Source organism: Pinus tabuliformis, chromosome J (genome assembly GCF_031772625.1).
Source record: "Pinus tabuliformis cultivar Carrire ecotype Pingquan chromosome J, CPIR1, whole genome shotgun sequence".
NCBI lineage: Eukaryota > Viridiplantae > Streptophyta > Pinopsida > Pinales > Pinaceae > Pinus > Pinus tabuliformis.
Genome location: NC_142295.1, coordinates 33,766,596 through 33,782,678, shown reverse-complemented (window position 1 = coordinate 33,782,678; position 16,083 = coordinate 33,766,596).

Below are 16,083 nucleotides of genomic sequence, written 5' to 3'. Positions count from 1 at the left end.
TTACCAAGGCTATGGGAGACAATGCATTTGAGCTCAACATTCCCCCATTCCTTGGCCTACACCCAATGTTCAATGTGGACCACCTTCAGCCATACTTTCCACCATTACTAGACACATCCGACATTGCAAAACAGCTCACACCCACAGAGTTAAATCCAGATTGCATGGAACAAGCTACAACTAATCGGATCATGGACACATAGATCAAGCACACTCGCCAGTAGAATATCCAACTATATCGAGTAATCAAAGCAGGCCAACTCCTTCACCAAGGACCAAGTTCAGCAGAAGTTTCCTCATCTCATGGAGGAACTCAACACAATGGGGACCATTGATTCCTAAGGGGGGAGGAATGATCCAGGTGGATATTGCTGGCCACCCACCAAGTCCACTTAGACCCCCACCATTGTTTCTTTCAGCTTTTCAGTTTCCTTAATTGTAGAATAGTTTACTATTTTTAGCAGTGTTTCATGTCTTGAACTTCTAGAGCCGTTTTGAGGCCCTAAATGACATTTTTTGGGAAAAATGGGAGAAACATGGGTCCATGGACCAATTTTTCTCTTCTCAAACTTGTAGTTCTTGGATAGATCTTTCTAATGAGATATTGTGCGCGTCAAACAGAGATCGTATGCCAAAGTTACGACCTCGGGAAGTTAATGTACCAATTTACCCAAACGGGGCCCACAATTTGGTGTTTCATCTTCTAGGGTTAGGTTTTTGGATGTTTAGGGTTTTCCTTTGTTCTCAACAATAAATAGGCCTTCGAGCCTCATTTTAACACAATTCAGAGGCATGTAGCTACCACATCTCTTCTCAGAGATAAGCTACCATCGCCCTAGCTAGTTTATTTCCATTTCTGTTTGTAAGCATATTTCAGTGTTTTACAATAATGTAATGAAGTATTATTTCTGCTTCATCTCTATATGTATGGTTATATCTGTAATTTTTTATGTTCCTATTTAAGTCTAGATCAAAATGATTGTTATACCCAATTCATTGAGGTTGGAACAATGGTGTCACCCATAGTCCTTACAAGACGTAGTTTGCCTTACCTTATGAGTGACATGCCACGGGAAGATCTATAATGATATACTGTGACAACCAAAGTGAAATTTTCTTGGAAAATAACCCAACTTATCATTTGAAGACAAATAATATTGATGCTTAGTATTAATTTGTGAGTGATATGGTTGAATACAAAAAGGTGTTGCTAGTAAAGGTGGACACTGTGAAGAATGTTGCAAATGTATTGACAATGTATGTGAGCATTGAGAAGTTTTCTTGGTGTAGAGAAACAATGGGCATTACATCCATGGACCAATGACTATGCACTTCTGCGACCACCTATGTGGAAATAAAATAAAAAGTGGGAGAATGTTGGGTATGTGTTATATTATTTCCATGACTAGTGCCATGTGTTGTTACGTTGTTCTAGGTGCAGCGGGGGGGTGGTAGGCCCCTTGCATGGGGTGCAGGGCAGAGCCTTGGGAAAAAAAAATTATGCGAACCCAAGGATTGGGGTAAGACCCAAGGATGGTGGGCAGACATACCCATGGTTTTGCACATGGTTTTTGGGCATGATGGTTTTTCCCATGGTATTTTGTAGATCCGTTCAAGGGAAATACAGTTATGTTCTAATATAGGGTTAATGGATTGGGGTTTATGAATATTTTGGCATGTGTATAATGTATTGAAATGAAAAAATGAAAATTCAATATGGTTTTCCCAGTTTTGGGTTCCAGGATCAAATCTCTATGTATATTTTTTATGTTCTTGCCATTGTATATTTTCTGTTTTTAAGAATTCATTTGTGGGTAATTTTTGTACATGGTTAAAACCTATAATAATTGTCCATAAAATATATGTAAACGTATTGATGTGTGTGTGTGTAACCACATAGGGAATCAAGACTACAAGGATGAAAACCCATAAGCAATATATATACCCAACAAAAAAGGGAAAATGTTTGGAAACAAGACATAGTAAATGTATAGTATATTTAAAGAAAAAATAATATTTGCTTCAATAAACCATATTGTGCTAATAAAATATGATAATTCTACCGGAAATAAATAATGGTTACATATTCAACTGCTTATAAGAACTTTTGAAAGAACCTCATAACTTTAGTTGGAAACAAAGACATTGGAATGAATAAACATTGTATATATGTAAAAACATAATTTTAGTTTATGTCTAGCCTTGAATAGGATTAATTAAATACAAGCAGTGGTCATGCTAAACCAAGAAAGTAAACATGCAAATATTTATAAGAATATTTAAGTAAATTCAAAGCTAGACCCTAAGACCAGTGTACAAACTACCCAAACAATTATTCTATGTCGCACTAGAAACATATAAGGTTCACCTAGGGTTGGCCTATTTCCTAGGTATTGAGGAGAGCCTTGTAACAAATAGACAAAGAAAAGAAGAAATAATTAATTCTCTGATACCTGGAATTTTTTGTTTGAAATATAAACCTTAAAGGCTTATTCCTTGCAAAGTGTTTAACAAGTAATGTAATGACCTACAATCATAGGGGTTGGTATATTAAACCTTGAGGCAATAAAGAGGAGAGAATGATTAGGAGGGAAGTAAAAAAAATGTAAACCTAAGAATTTACCTGTGGAAGAGATATCCCAGTTGCATGAAGACTCGGCCTGTAATCAAATGCTAGCATAATGCACACAAAAAATTGTGAATCCGCGAGTAAATAGAAAGGAGATGAAATTATTTACAAGAATCCTAATAAGATAAAAATAAATTCACTATTTACACTGGGTGATATTATGAGAGGAAAGATTATCAGTGAAGAATATGGAAACCCAATCCAGGACAAGGATATATTATCATTTTAGACAAACTCATATGGTCAAAATACCAAATGTTGAGGTAGACTGTAAATAATTGAGATGGAATGCATAAGACCTGGGTTTCACAATAATTTCCATCGAAACCATGTGGCTGTAAATTTTATCCTTCAAACTTGGACCATAGAAATAATGGGATATAAATTCAAAAATAGGGTTTTCCCATCCTTTAATAGGAGGTTAGGTAGACAGAGTCTCAGCTTGAGAAAGAGACTAGAATTCCTTCGTTGCAACTTTAACTTGTGGTATGTCATGAAATTAAAGAAAAATTCAATGATTCACAAGGGATAAAAACCCCATATTTTAAAACTGTAATTTTATCAATAAAGGAAAATATTTTTGCGGACTTACTTATAAAATAATCAGTGCGATGACCAACAGAAAATCCTTTAAACGCTAGGGAAATCAAAAAGGGTGTAAGGGCCAAAAATTGGCAATATTTCCACAATAACCAATGGTTGAAACACCGAGGTAACAAATAGAAGAAAACCATCATCACTTCAGGAGTATAGAGCCTCAACAGTGAAAATCCCCAAGTGCAAATGGTGGTCAGAACGACAGAGGGGGTGGGGTGGTTACTCTAACCACCCAAAAAAAGCTAGGATCATCGTCGGATTTCCCTAGGGATTACTAATTGTTCCCGTCACAAAAATCACGTGGGTGAGGTATGATGGAGCCTTGTAGGCCATCCACATATTGCAATGGTCCCACGATAAAACTGTTACATCATGATCAAAAAATCAATGTCAAGGATGGCACAACAATCTAATGTGTAAAGCAATAATCAAGTTGTCTTAATTGAATGGTGTTGTGCATTTTCAATAGAATGACTAAGGATCAATATTTTTAAGGTTTATGAATATGTGTTCATACCATCAATTGGGTATGTTTCCAACACCCTCGTCAAATTTTAAACAAATCTCATAAGATTTCCAAGGACCATGTAGTGTAATGCGTCTAGGGAAAGTAAAGAAAAAGTTGAGAAACAATTACATAGAAAATAAAAAGGAAAAAGACTTTTAGATAATAAATATATTATTTCCTTAATGAAATATTTCCATATATCCAAATGGTTTATTTTATTTTTTTATATTAAGAACTTTATATGTATGTGGGGTTACATTACAACAATAGATATAAAAGGACGCATACAAAATAATCAAAACTTGTGAGATAGTCTAGTTGTTGCTATATGTAGCAATACAACAACCTTGAAGTTTGATGAAATAGTCTCATCCTTATTTTCGAAGGAGATGAGACAGTGAAATATGGAGAGCCAATATGGAGATGCCTTGTCTGTAAGAGGACGATACCATAATACAAATATAAATACGTCCTCAAGTGGGAGATCTAAATCTCCAGGAAAATTTGTAATGGTATGCTGGAAATGAAAAAAAGAAGGGCACTACAAAAAGGATTATAGATCAAAACTCTTGAGAAAGGAAAAGGATCTAATGATGCTCCTTCTGTAGAGGAAAAAACTACCTCATATGAATGTGGGGATGTGTACTTGGCTTCTTATTCAAGTACAGATGTAGATCATGAGGCATGGTTGATCAAATCAGGTGCATCATTTCATATGACTCCCTAGGGAGTGGTTCTGTGAGTACGAGAAATATGATGGTGGTGATGTCTTCCTAAGGGATGATAGGAAGACTAGAATCATAGGACGTGGAAAATTCAAGTTGAAGTTGCAAGGTGGAAGGAGTAGAACACTTCTTGGTGTCCTGCACATTCCTGCATTGGCTAGAAATTTAATTTTTGTAAGCAAAATTGATAATGCAGGTGTAAAAACATTGTCTGAGAATGATACCTATATATGGTTTGAGGAGCACTAGTATTGATGAGGGGATTTTAGATAAAAACTCCATACAAGTTGTTAGTAAGTATTGTTATTGATAAATGCAGTAGTTTTGTGTTTCCTAAAAGTGGAGCAAAAAATCTTGTAGTCTCTGGTGAAAAGGCTATGTTGTGGCATCAAATACTAGGACACATTGGAGGGAAGGGCCTTCGAATATTGCATGGTAATGTTATGGTAGAATGTATGTCTAATTTCTCTTTAGATTTTGATTTCAGTAAACATTATGTATATGGGAAGCAAAATCGGGTGAGTTCCCTCTAGTGCTAAAAAGGCGAAAGGGATCAAGTATCTTGAGGTGCAAACCTCTTTTTTGAGTGAAAATGTTGAGGAAAGGATTGCACCTCAAGAGATTTGATCCCTCTGAATGCTTGATAGATCTGGAGTTAAAATGGAACTAGGTTGGTTTCAGTCGTGTTCGACCAAATAATATCTAACGAACATATGATTGATTTTATTAATACTTTGTAAAATCATCTAATATTAAATATAATCATTTTAAATATGCTAAATATGTCTCAAATTAGTCTGGTCATTTTAATTTTAAAGTTTCTTAGTTACCTCAGTTTGTTGAGATGATAAATATTGTGAATAACTTTAATGATGAAAAATGATAAAATAAAAATTTTGAATGTAAAGTGACAATGCAATAGCGTTGAATGATAGAAAATGTGAATAATAAGAATATAGTAAATTACAAATGGTCTTTCATTATGATTAATCTCAAACTATCGATTATATGAAAATGATAGGTTAGATCATAAACCATTTAAATATTTAGCTTGAGATATTGTAATAAACATCATACCTTGTCTCTCTTTCTCTCCAATATTAATAGGTTGAATTACTATAACACAAAAATCAATGTACATTGTCAATAATTTTGTATGCTTACATTGAAATCAATGCACAATATTAATCCAATCACATTAAAATTAATTTACCATCATACATCCAATTACATGAAATCAGAAATCAACATCTACATTGAAATCAATGCATCTAATGCAAGAAATCAAATAAGATTAGAAAACAACATTTACACTGAAATCAATGCATCTAATGCAAGCAATCAAATACGATTAGAAATCAACATTTACACTCAAATCAATGCATCTAGTGCAAGTAAGCAAATAGGTTTATAAACCAACATCTACACTGAAATCAATGCATCTAGTGCAAGTAAGCAAATAGGATTATAAACCAACATCTACACTGAAATCAATGCATCTAGTGCAAGCAATCAAATAGGATTAGAAATCACCATCTACACTGAAATCAATGCATTTAGTGCAAGCAATAAAATAGGATTAGAAATAATCTACATTGAAATCAATGCATCTAGTGCAAGCAATCAAATATTATTAGAAATCAACATCTACATTGAAATCAATGCATCTAGTGCAATAAATATTATTCCCTCTCACCCCCCTCCATATATATATATATATATATATATATATATTTCCCTTCATATCTCCATCTTTGTCTCTCTATCTCAACCCCACAAAGACACATGCTCTCTCACTCCATATTTATCAATATTCCTGTCCCTCCCTCTCTCTCTCTCCATCTCTCTCTTCTTCCCTCTCTTCACTTTCCATCTATATCTATATCTCCCTTTGTCTCTCTATATCAACCCCAAAACATACACTCTCTTTCTCCAATCTATCTATCTATCCCTCCCTCTTCCTCTCCCTCCCTCTTTCTCTCTTCCCCTTCTCTCCCTCTTCCCCCCTTCTATCTCTTTTCCCTCTTGTTATCCTCTCTCCCTCTCTCTCCATCTTTCCTATCACTCCCTCTCTCTCTCTCTCCACCTTTCTCTCTCTATTTATTTATTCTTACCTCCCTCTCGCCCCCTCCAACTCCATCTCTCTTTCCATCCCTCTCTCTCTCTCTCTCTCTCTTCACCCTCCAACTTTGTTACTATATCCTTCCCTCTCTCCTCCTCTCTCTCAAGTCCGCTCTCTTGTACTTCCTCTCTTTACCTTTCTCTCATACCTACCTCTCTCTTTCCCCATCAATCTCTCTCTTTGCTCTCCAATCCTCTCTCTTCCCACATCACTCTCATCCTCTCTCTCAGGTTTGTCTCTCATTATTCCTCTCTCTCTCTCTCTCTCTTTTCCCTCTAGTCCTCTCTCTCTCTCTCTCTCTTTTCCCTCTAGTCCTCTCTCTCTCTCTCTCTCTTCCCTCCAATCCTCAATCTGCCCCCATAGCTCTCTCTCTCTCTCTCTTCCCTCCAATCCTCTCTCTGCCCCCATAGCTCTTTCTCTCTCTCTCCAACTATGTTACTATATCCCTCCCTCTCTCCTTCTCTCCCCCCTTCTCTCTATCTATCTTTCTTTGTCTCTTTATCTCACCCCTAAACATACTCTCTCTATCTCTCCATCTCTCCCTTGTCACTCCCTCTCTCTCCACTTCTCACTCTCTATGTCTTTCTTCTTCCCTCCCTCTCTCCTCCTCTCTTGCAATTCCTCTCTCTCATCCTTCCTCTCTCTCCCTTTCTCTCCTACCTTCCTCTCTCTTCCCCCATCTCTCTCTCTCTCTCTCTGCCCTCCAATCCTCTCACTATCTCCCTCCCTCTCTCCTTCTCTCTCTCCCCCTCCATCTTTGTGTCTCCCTCTCCCTCTCTTACCCTTCTCTACATCTCTCACTCATCTCCCTCTCTCTCTCTTCATTCCTCCTCTCCCCTATCCTTAAGTTTATCTCCATCTCTCCCTTGTCACTCCCCCTATCTCTCCACCTCTATCACTCTATGTCTTTGTTCTTCCCTCCCATATATATCTAGAGTTAATATATATTATGATATATTAATATATATTATAATATAACAAATTTAATATTGTATTAATCCAAAGTTATTAAATTTAATAATATTAATATGAATATTATATTTAATAATAATAATAATATTAATCTTTTAATATTAATATTAGGGTTAATAATTTTTTTTTGTATGGTATTAATAATAATTTGGCCCATAAGGGTCACCTAAATAAAACCTATTTTTTGAGTGTTAGTAAGTATAAAGAGGTTTATGGAGTAAATATAAAAAGAGGTTTTATTTATTTACCATACCTCTGGTTTATTTATATTTTTATTTATTTATCATATCTCTTTTATTTACCATGGCATTTGGCTCATAGGCTTGGTATATAATTAGATGTTGATTTCTAATCCTATTTGATATATTTTTGTTTAGTTATCATATCTCTTTATACCTCTTTTATATTTATTTATTTTAAGAGCAAAAAAAGCTTAATTATATTATATAAGATATATAATGGGCAAAAAATACATCATGTAAGCTTGAGATAGTTGGTCCATTCTGTACAGAATTACTGAAAATATGGAGAACATAGTGTTCCACAAAAGTACATAAGTAGTTGTATGCAGGGTGTAGATGTCACAACTTCAGAATGGAAAATAAAAACCTATGACAAACAGCTATTACCATATATGACATTCTTTTATATTTATTTATTTACCATACCTCTTTTATAAATGTGGTATTTGGCCCATGGTATTCACAATTATTTGTCTCATGCTATTTGGCTCATAGGCTTCACTTAAATAAAACATATTTTTTGAGTTTTCTTTAAATATAAAGAGGTTTATGGAATAAATATAGAAGCGGGTTTTATTTGTTTGCCATACCTCTAGTTTCTTTGTATTTATATTTATTTACCATACACCTGAGTAAATATAAAAAAAGTTTTATTTATTTACCATACCTCTAGTTTATTTATATTTTTATTTAATTACCATACATCTTTTTTGAGTGTTCTTAAACCTCTTTATATTTTAAATTTATATTGTGTTTATACATACTAATGATTAGATTGATTTTTAAATAGAGCCGACATTAGATTAAAAATGTTAAATGTTAAATGTTAAACATTGCGTTTGCATTTACATGTTTACGTTTTTATGTGAGATCCTCAAAGGCCACATCAATGGGACATAGTGGCTCAAATCGTAAGCCCACAAAAGGGTTGATAAGGCTCAAAGGTCTAATTATTATTGAAAAATAATGGAAAACCCTAAACATCCAAAAACCTAATCCTAGGAGATGAAGCGCGAAACTATAGGCCCCGTTTGGATAAATCGGTACATCAACTTCCCAGGGTCGTAACTTTGGCATATGATCTCTGTTTGACGTGCACAATACCTCATTAGAAAGATCTATCCGAGGACTACAACTTTAGAGTGCTCATGTTAGCCACAATTTTGCCAAAAAAATGTTGTTTAGGGCCTCAAAACGGCTCGATAAGTTTAGGACCCGAAAAACTGCCAAAAATAGTAAATTGTGCTACAAATAAGGAAACTGAAAAACTGAAAGAAACAATGGTGGGGGTCCAAGTGGAATAGGCGGGTGACCACCAATATCCACCTAGATTAGGTCCACATTGAACACTGGGTGCAGGGCAAGGAATGGGGGAATGTTGAGCTCAAAAGCATTGTCTCCCACAACCTTGGTAATGGTGTAAGGACCATATCAAAGTGGTATGTGTTGGCATTTTGGCACAGATGTGGCGCTATGGTACAGGTGTTGTCCTTGATGGCAACTCACTTTGGTGACAAATCTCAGTTCAAGTGCTCATAATGAAGGAAATCTCGTATACGCAGGTACATCTTGCCGAAGACGCGTATACACGCGGTTTATACGTTCCAAAGTCGCGTATGCGTATACACACACTTTTATGCACATAAAAGCACGTACATGATGGGAAACTTATTTTTGGTCCGTGGTTGTTAGTCCTTGGAATTTGAACCTTTGGTTGTGGACCATGGTATCTCGGCAGAAGAGTTGAACCCAGGTTTTTGGCCCTTGGTATTGGCTTATTATGGTTTTGGACCGTGGTATTGAGGAAGGCCTAAAACTATAAAAGAGGAAGTAGATCATGTGGCAAGGCATCATCTGAATTATTGAATATCTGATATTGTGATAGATCTGGAATACGGGAGATTGGATTATGGTGCAGATCTAGATCTGAATGAAGGTGGAACCTGAGCGCAAGAAGGATAAGGACTATTGACGGATCTAAATCTCAAGGCTTGAACATTGGTATCTCTGTATGATTTTGATCTGTTATATGCGGCGCACTCTTGATCTATAAATTTGGGTTAACTAATGTCTGAATGCTTAAAAGAATAAATTATCCTTTATAGATCTGTACACAGGTTCAGTGAATTGAAGGTGCGTATATACGCGTTTTCTGTGAATGAAAGACGCGTATACGCAGGTTGGTTGTGGTACAGAAGCGTATACTTGCAGGTTGATGAATAGTGAAGTAGCGTATATGTCTTGATTTATGTTCTAGCTGCTTCTGTTTTATTGCTGCAGTGTTCTGGGTTCAGGATTGGTGTTTGATTACAATTACTGTGTTCTGGGTTCAGTGGTCAGAGGAGTGCTTAGTTGTTTCAGCTTTTGGTTGGTGAAAAGGAGTTTGGGTTATGCAGAAATTCTTGATGTTTGATTGATGTTACTTGTGGATCCAGTCTGAAAATTAATGAAACGAGGTCCCTGAAAGCAAAGAGAAGGTTGCAGCCTTCTGCAGGTAGGAGCCTGCGTACTAGTATCTCAAGCTAGTACAAGAACTAAGGGGGTTGAAGCTCCCTTCCAGGGAAGCTGGAAAACGAGAGAGAGAGTTGTAGCTCTCTGCAAGTTGCAGCCTGCGTACTGGTAAAGTCTGCTCTAGTACAAGACATTGTAAAGAGAAGTTTCTAATTAAAAAGAAGATAGAGACGAATTGCAGCAGGGGGTTTTCACCCACATTGGGTTTCCTCCTTATATCTTGTGTTCTTGTGTGTGACTGTCTTCTGCTCTGTTTCACTGTTTCTGGTACTGTTTATCTGAATCACAGATTAATAACTGATATCTGAAAGATAATTCAAATTATAAGTCTGATTTATATACGCGGGTTTCTTTATCTATAGTTGCGTATATACGCGGGTTGTATTAACTTAAGTAGCGTATATCATCTGGAATTTAAAAAGGAAATATTTGGCTTGATAATACTAATTCACCCCCCCTCTTAGTATTATTTCCAACAATTGGTATCAGAGCAGGTCCTTCAGAGAAGCTTGATCGCTTGAAGGAAGATCATTCATCATGAGCAACTACGAGAGGGAAGCATCAATCAGGCCTCCAATTTTTGATGGGACAAACTTCAATTATTGGAAGGTAAGAGTTACTGCCTATCTTCAATCTCTTGGTACAGAAGTTTGGGATATCATAGATACAGGCTACACTTTTCCTTCAGCTACTCCTACAGATGCGGCCAAGAAGAAGAAATATGAAACAAATGCTAAACCAGTCAATACTCTGCTAGGATGCTTATCTCAAACAGAATTCGTGAAGGTTATGCAATATAAATCTGCAAAAGAAATATGGGACAAGATTGTCTTGAGCTACGAAGGAGATGAACAGGTAAAGCGTGCTAAACTTCAAACCCTCAGAATTCAATATGAGAATCTCAGAATGTATAATGATGAAAGTGTGGCTAACTATTTCCTTCGGGTAGATGAGATTGTTAATTGCATGAAGAACTTGGGTGAAGAAATAAAAGAGGCTATTGTGGTTGAAAAAGTTCTAAGATCATTGTCCCCCAAGTTTGAATATAAAGTGTCTGCTATAGAAGAAAAATAAAATCTACGAATGCTTACTATGTCTCAGCTACACGGAATTCTAACTGCTTATGAAATGAGGAAAGGAGGTCCATCTGACAGGAGAGAAGCTGCCTTCAAGGCTTCAGGCAAAGGAGAGTACTATGAATCAGGACATGGGTCAGAAGAAGAAGAAGAATCAAATTTTGTCAGAAATCTTCAACGGGGTGCTGGACGGTTCAGAGGTAAGTTGCCCTTCAAATGCTTTGCTTGTGGAAGAGTAGGTCACTATGCTGCCAAATGTCCTCATAAGGATAAGATCGACAAGGGAAAGGAACCTGCTAGATGGAACAAGAAACAAAGTGCAAATAAGAAAAGCTACTACACTCATGAAGATAGTGATGGTCTATCAAATAGTGATGAAGATGAACGAAGTAATGATTATAAACTATTAATGGCATTTGAAGATGATGATTATATGGATGCTATAGATGTGGATAGCCTTTATGAAGAAATTACTAGACTCAAGAGATGTATAGAAGAAAAGAATATGATCATTGATACTCTACAATTTCAAATTGATGAAAAAGAAAAACATCTTGAAAAATTAGAAGGTGAAATTGTTGCTCTTAGAAAAGAGATTGAGAAAACAAAAGCTATTAATCTTAAGTTTGTCAAAGGATCTGAAACTCTGGATGAGATTATCAATGTACAACGTTCTCCACTAAACAAGACAGGTCTGGGCTATAATGGAGAAACTTCTCAAGCATCCACCTCAAAAAGTTATCTTGATGCAGCAAAAAGGAATGAGCAAAAGCACAATGGAGACCATCAGGTAAAGCAGGGACGAATTGCAAACAGAGGCTATCAGGGGAAATCTGTCTTAAGGGTGAACAAGAGCTACAACCAGCCACAGGTAAAATCTTCTCAATTTGGTTCAAGAATGGATGACAATAGAAATTACAATCACTTGGCCGGTAGATTTGATAATCGCAGAAGCTTCTTCAATGGACAATGTTTCTCTTGCCATAACTTTGGTCACAAAGCAGCTCAATGTGTTGCATATAAAACAATCATGACTAGAGAAGCTCAAAAACAAAGAAGTATGACCGGGATTACAAAAAGGACCTATAACAACTTTTAGGCTCTTGAAAATGAAGTTGAATGTTCTATTTGCAATAACTTTGGTCATGAAGATTTTGAATGCAGGAGCAGGTTTCAGCAGACAAAGGAACAAGCCTCAAGCACCAAAACATGGAGAATAAAGGAACCACAAACAGAAAGATGTGGGATAGCATTTTATGCAGAGGGGCAGGAAAATCTATGGTACATTGACAGTGGATGTTCGAAGCATATGACAGGTGATAAAGAAAAACTTGAGTCATATTCTGCTCTAGAAAAGGGAAAGAAAGTTTCTTTTGGAAATGATACTCCTGCAACTATAAAAGGAAAAGGGATTGCTCAGTTAAAAGAAAAGGTCAAGGCTGGAAATGTTTTGTATGTTGATGGATTGAAACATAATCTTCTAAGTGTCAGCCAGATGTGTGATCAAGGAACCGAGGTGATATTTAGAACAAATGGTTGTCTTGTTCATGATCTTGATACAGGTAAAACAGTGATCAAAGGTAAAAGAACTCCAAATAATCTATACATATTTGAAGAAGGACAACAACAATGCTATCTAAGCAAGGATGATGAACACTGGTTATGGCATCGGATGTTGGGGCATCTAAGCTTTTCACAAATAAGGAAATCATGCAGATATCAGGCAGTTCGCGATCTTCCAGATATCAAAATTCCAGACAACACCATATGCAAATCATGTCAGTTTGGAAAGCAAACCAGAACTAACTTTCCAGAGAAGGAAGGATCAGCTAGCATGCCTCTTGAGCTAGTTCATACAGATACATGTGGTCCATTCAGGAAAAGGACACCTCGAGGAGAAGAATACTTGATATTATTCATTGACAATTTCTCCAGGTTTGTCTGGTTAGGACTTATGAAGCACAAAGATGAAGCATTCGAAAAATTCAAATCCTTCAAAGCCTTGGTTGAAAATGAATCAGGATACAAAATTAAGTGCCTCAGATTGCGAAGCTCCGTTAGAGTGGTTGGGGCTGGTCAATCCCGAATGACTTGGATCTTAGTTGGATCCACATGCACACCATACTCATCTATGATGTAACCCCAACTATTGGATCTCACTCATAACAAAGGTGAATTTCTTCAAGTTAGCACAAAGTTTGTGATGCCGAAGGGTTTGAAGGACCTACTGAATGTGTTACAAGTGTTCTTCCAAACTCTTACTGAAGATGAGGATGTCATATAGATAAACAACCATAAATGAGTTGGTGAAGGGCCACAAGATGTCATCCATTAGCCTCATAAAAGTAGCAGGGGCATTTTTCAACCTGAAGGGCATAACCAACCATTCAAAAAGGCCTTCCTTGGATTTGAAGGCGGTCTTCCATACATCTGTGGGCTCTATTAGAACCCAGTGATAACCAGACTTCTGATCAATCTTGTTGAAATACTTGGCCCCCTTGAGTTGGTCCAGAAGGCCATCAATCCATGGGATTGGATACCTATTCTTGACAATGATTTTTTTTAGTGCCCGATAATCAATGCAGAGCCTCTAGGTCCCATCATTCTTCTGTACAAGTGTAATCAGGCTCCCACAAGGTGAGGAACTTGGTCGAATGTGCCCTTTTTTCAGTAACTCCTGAATTTTCCACTTGATCTCTTCATTTTCCAGAATGGAGCAGCGATATATCGGGCTATTCGGTAGAGGTGATTTTGGAGTCAGATCGATCGAATGCTTGACCTGACAGTGCAAGGGTACCCCTGTGGGTGAGGAGAAGATGTCCTTGTATTCTTCCATGATCATATCCACCTTCATCTGATGTGTGGAGGAACCCTTCTTGGGGGCCATGGATGTGGCTACGATCTTCCCCTTACTTTGAGATCGAATCAGAAAGAAAACAATTTTCCCAATATGGGAGATGATCTTACTACATTGCCCATCACTAATCAAAGAGATGGCGGTAGGCGGGGCTACCTCCGGTATCCTGTATAGCTTATTATCCAAAGAAATAATAATAAAGTGGGGTCTAGACTCGTATACAACATGCCTCTTCCACAAGTACGATTATCCTAATAATACATCACAAACTTCAAGAGGAGCAACATCACACAGTGTCACATCCGTGAAGGGTTTGATGTTGTAGGGAAGGCGGTATTGTTGGCTGACGCGAAGATCTCGTCCTTGGTGAAGCGACGTGATGGTGTACAACTGCGAATGTGCTGTAGTCAGTAGGCCCAACCGCTTCATGACCTCTACTGAAATGAGGTTCATTTTTCTCTCGATGTCAACAATGAACTGCAACAAAGAACCACTCACCCACATATGTGAGTGGAATAGGTGTTCCACCTCCTCTAGATCTTCAGGCTCAATCTTCTAAATCTTGGTGGTGGCCATAGTGGCACTAGGCTCCATGTTAATGATTTCCTTCCATTTATCATACCCCTTGTTGGGTTCTGACTTAGAGTCAGAACATGCATCTGACTCGGAAGCCATCAGCTTGGCCACTGGTGACTACTTGGCCTGACACTCACTTGTGTTGTGAGTGGAGATCCTATGGAACTCGCACCACTTTCCTATGTCCTTCTTTGTCTTCGTGGTGGTATTATTTGCTTGTGGCTTCAATGGGTTATCCTGGGTCACCGCAGCTTGGCTATCCCCTTTGCTCTACGATTTGGGGGTGCCTTTTCCTTGCTTCAGATTCATAGATCCAAAGTATCGCTTTTTCTATTTAAACTTCTACTCAATTTTGATAGTGTATCGGTACGTTGTGTCAAGCGAGGATATTTCTAGGAACTCCATCTCATCCTGGATGTACCTGTGTAGGTAGTTGCAGTACTTGAGTATTAAATGTTTCTTAGAATCCTTGATACCCAACTTCGTACGAAGGGTATGAAAAACATTGGTAAACTCCAGCACGTCTTGGTCCCTTCCTTGCCACAGCGCATTCCACTTTATGTATTTATCCTTGTAGCTCAAGACAAGGTAGTACTACTCCTTGATGGCATCTCGAAACAAATTCCAAGTGGGTGCGGTTGAAAATAGTGAGGGTGTGCTTTCGTTCTTCTTGTCACAATAGGTTTCCCACCAGTCCTTGACGTAGGGGGGAACTTTGAGAAGTGAAAAAGTAATCTTTTCCCGGATGGAAAAATCATGAACAAAAAAATATCCTTCTAATAGATTTAACCATTTATCTACGGTGTTCACATCTATCTGAACCTCAAATATGGGAATGTCAAAGTTAACTTATACCTTAAAGGGTGTGTCACTTCTAGAGTAGCTGCTGGAAGGAGATGCATCGTCCTTGGGTAGCCGCTAAAGGATCTGGGCAAAGTTGTCCATCATCGCGTTCCTTTGTCGCTTGAGGGATTATTCGAAAAATATTTTGAAGGGATCTCCTGCCTCCTCGTATTTCTTCTCTTCCACAATGGGAGGTCGTCGGGATTTGCGAGGCTAGTCTTGCAAAGGTTCGACCAATTCGAGCCCTAACTCCTTATATCCTGACCTCACTGGGGACATGCAAAGAAAAATAGAGAAAGAGAAGACCAGTTTGATACCACTGATCCAAAGTTAAACAAGAACGCAACAAATTACAAATATAACCATAAATATAGAGATGCAACATAAATAACACTTCATTTCATTAATATCAAATACTTAAATAT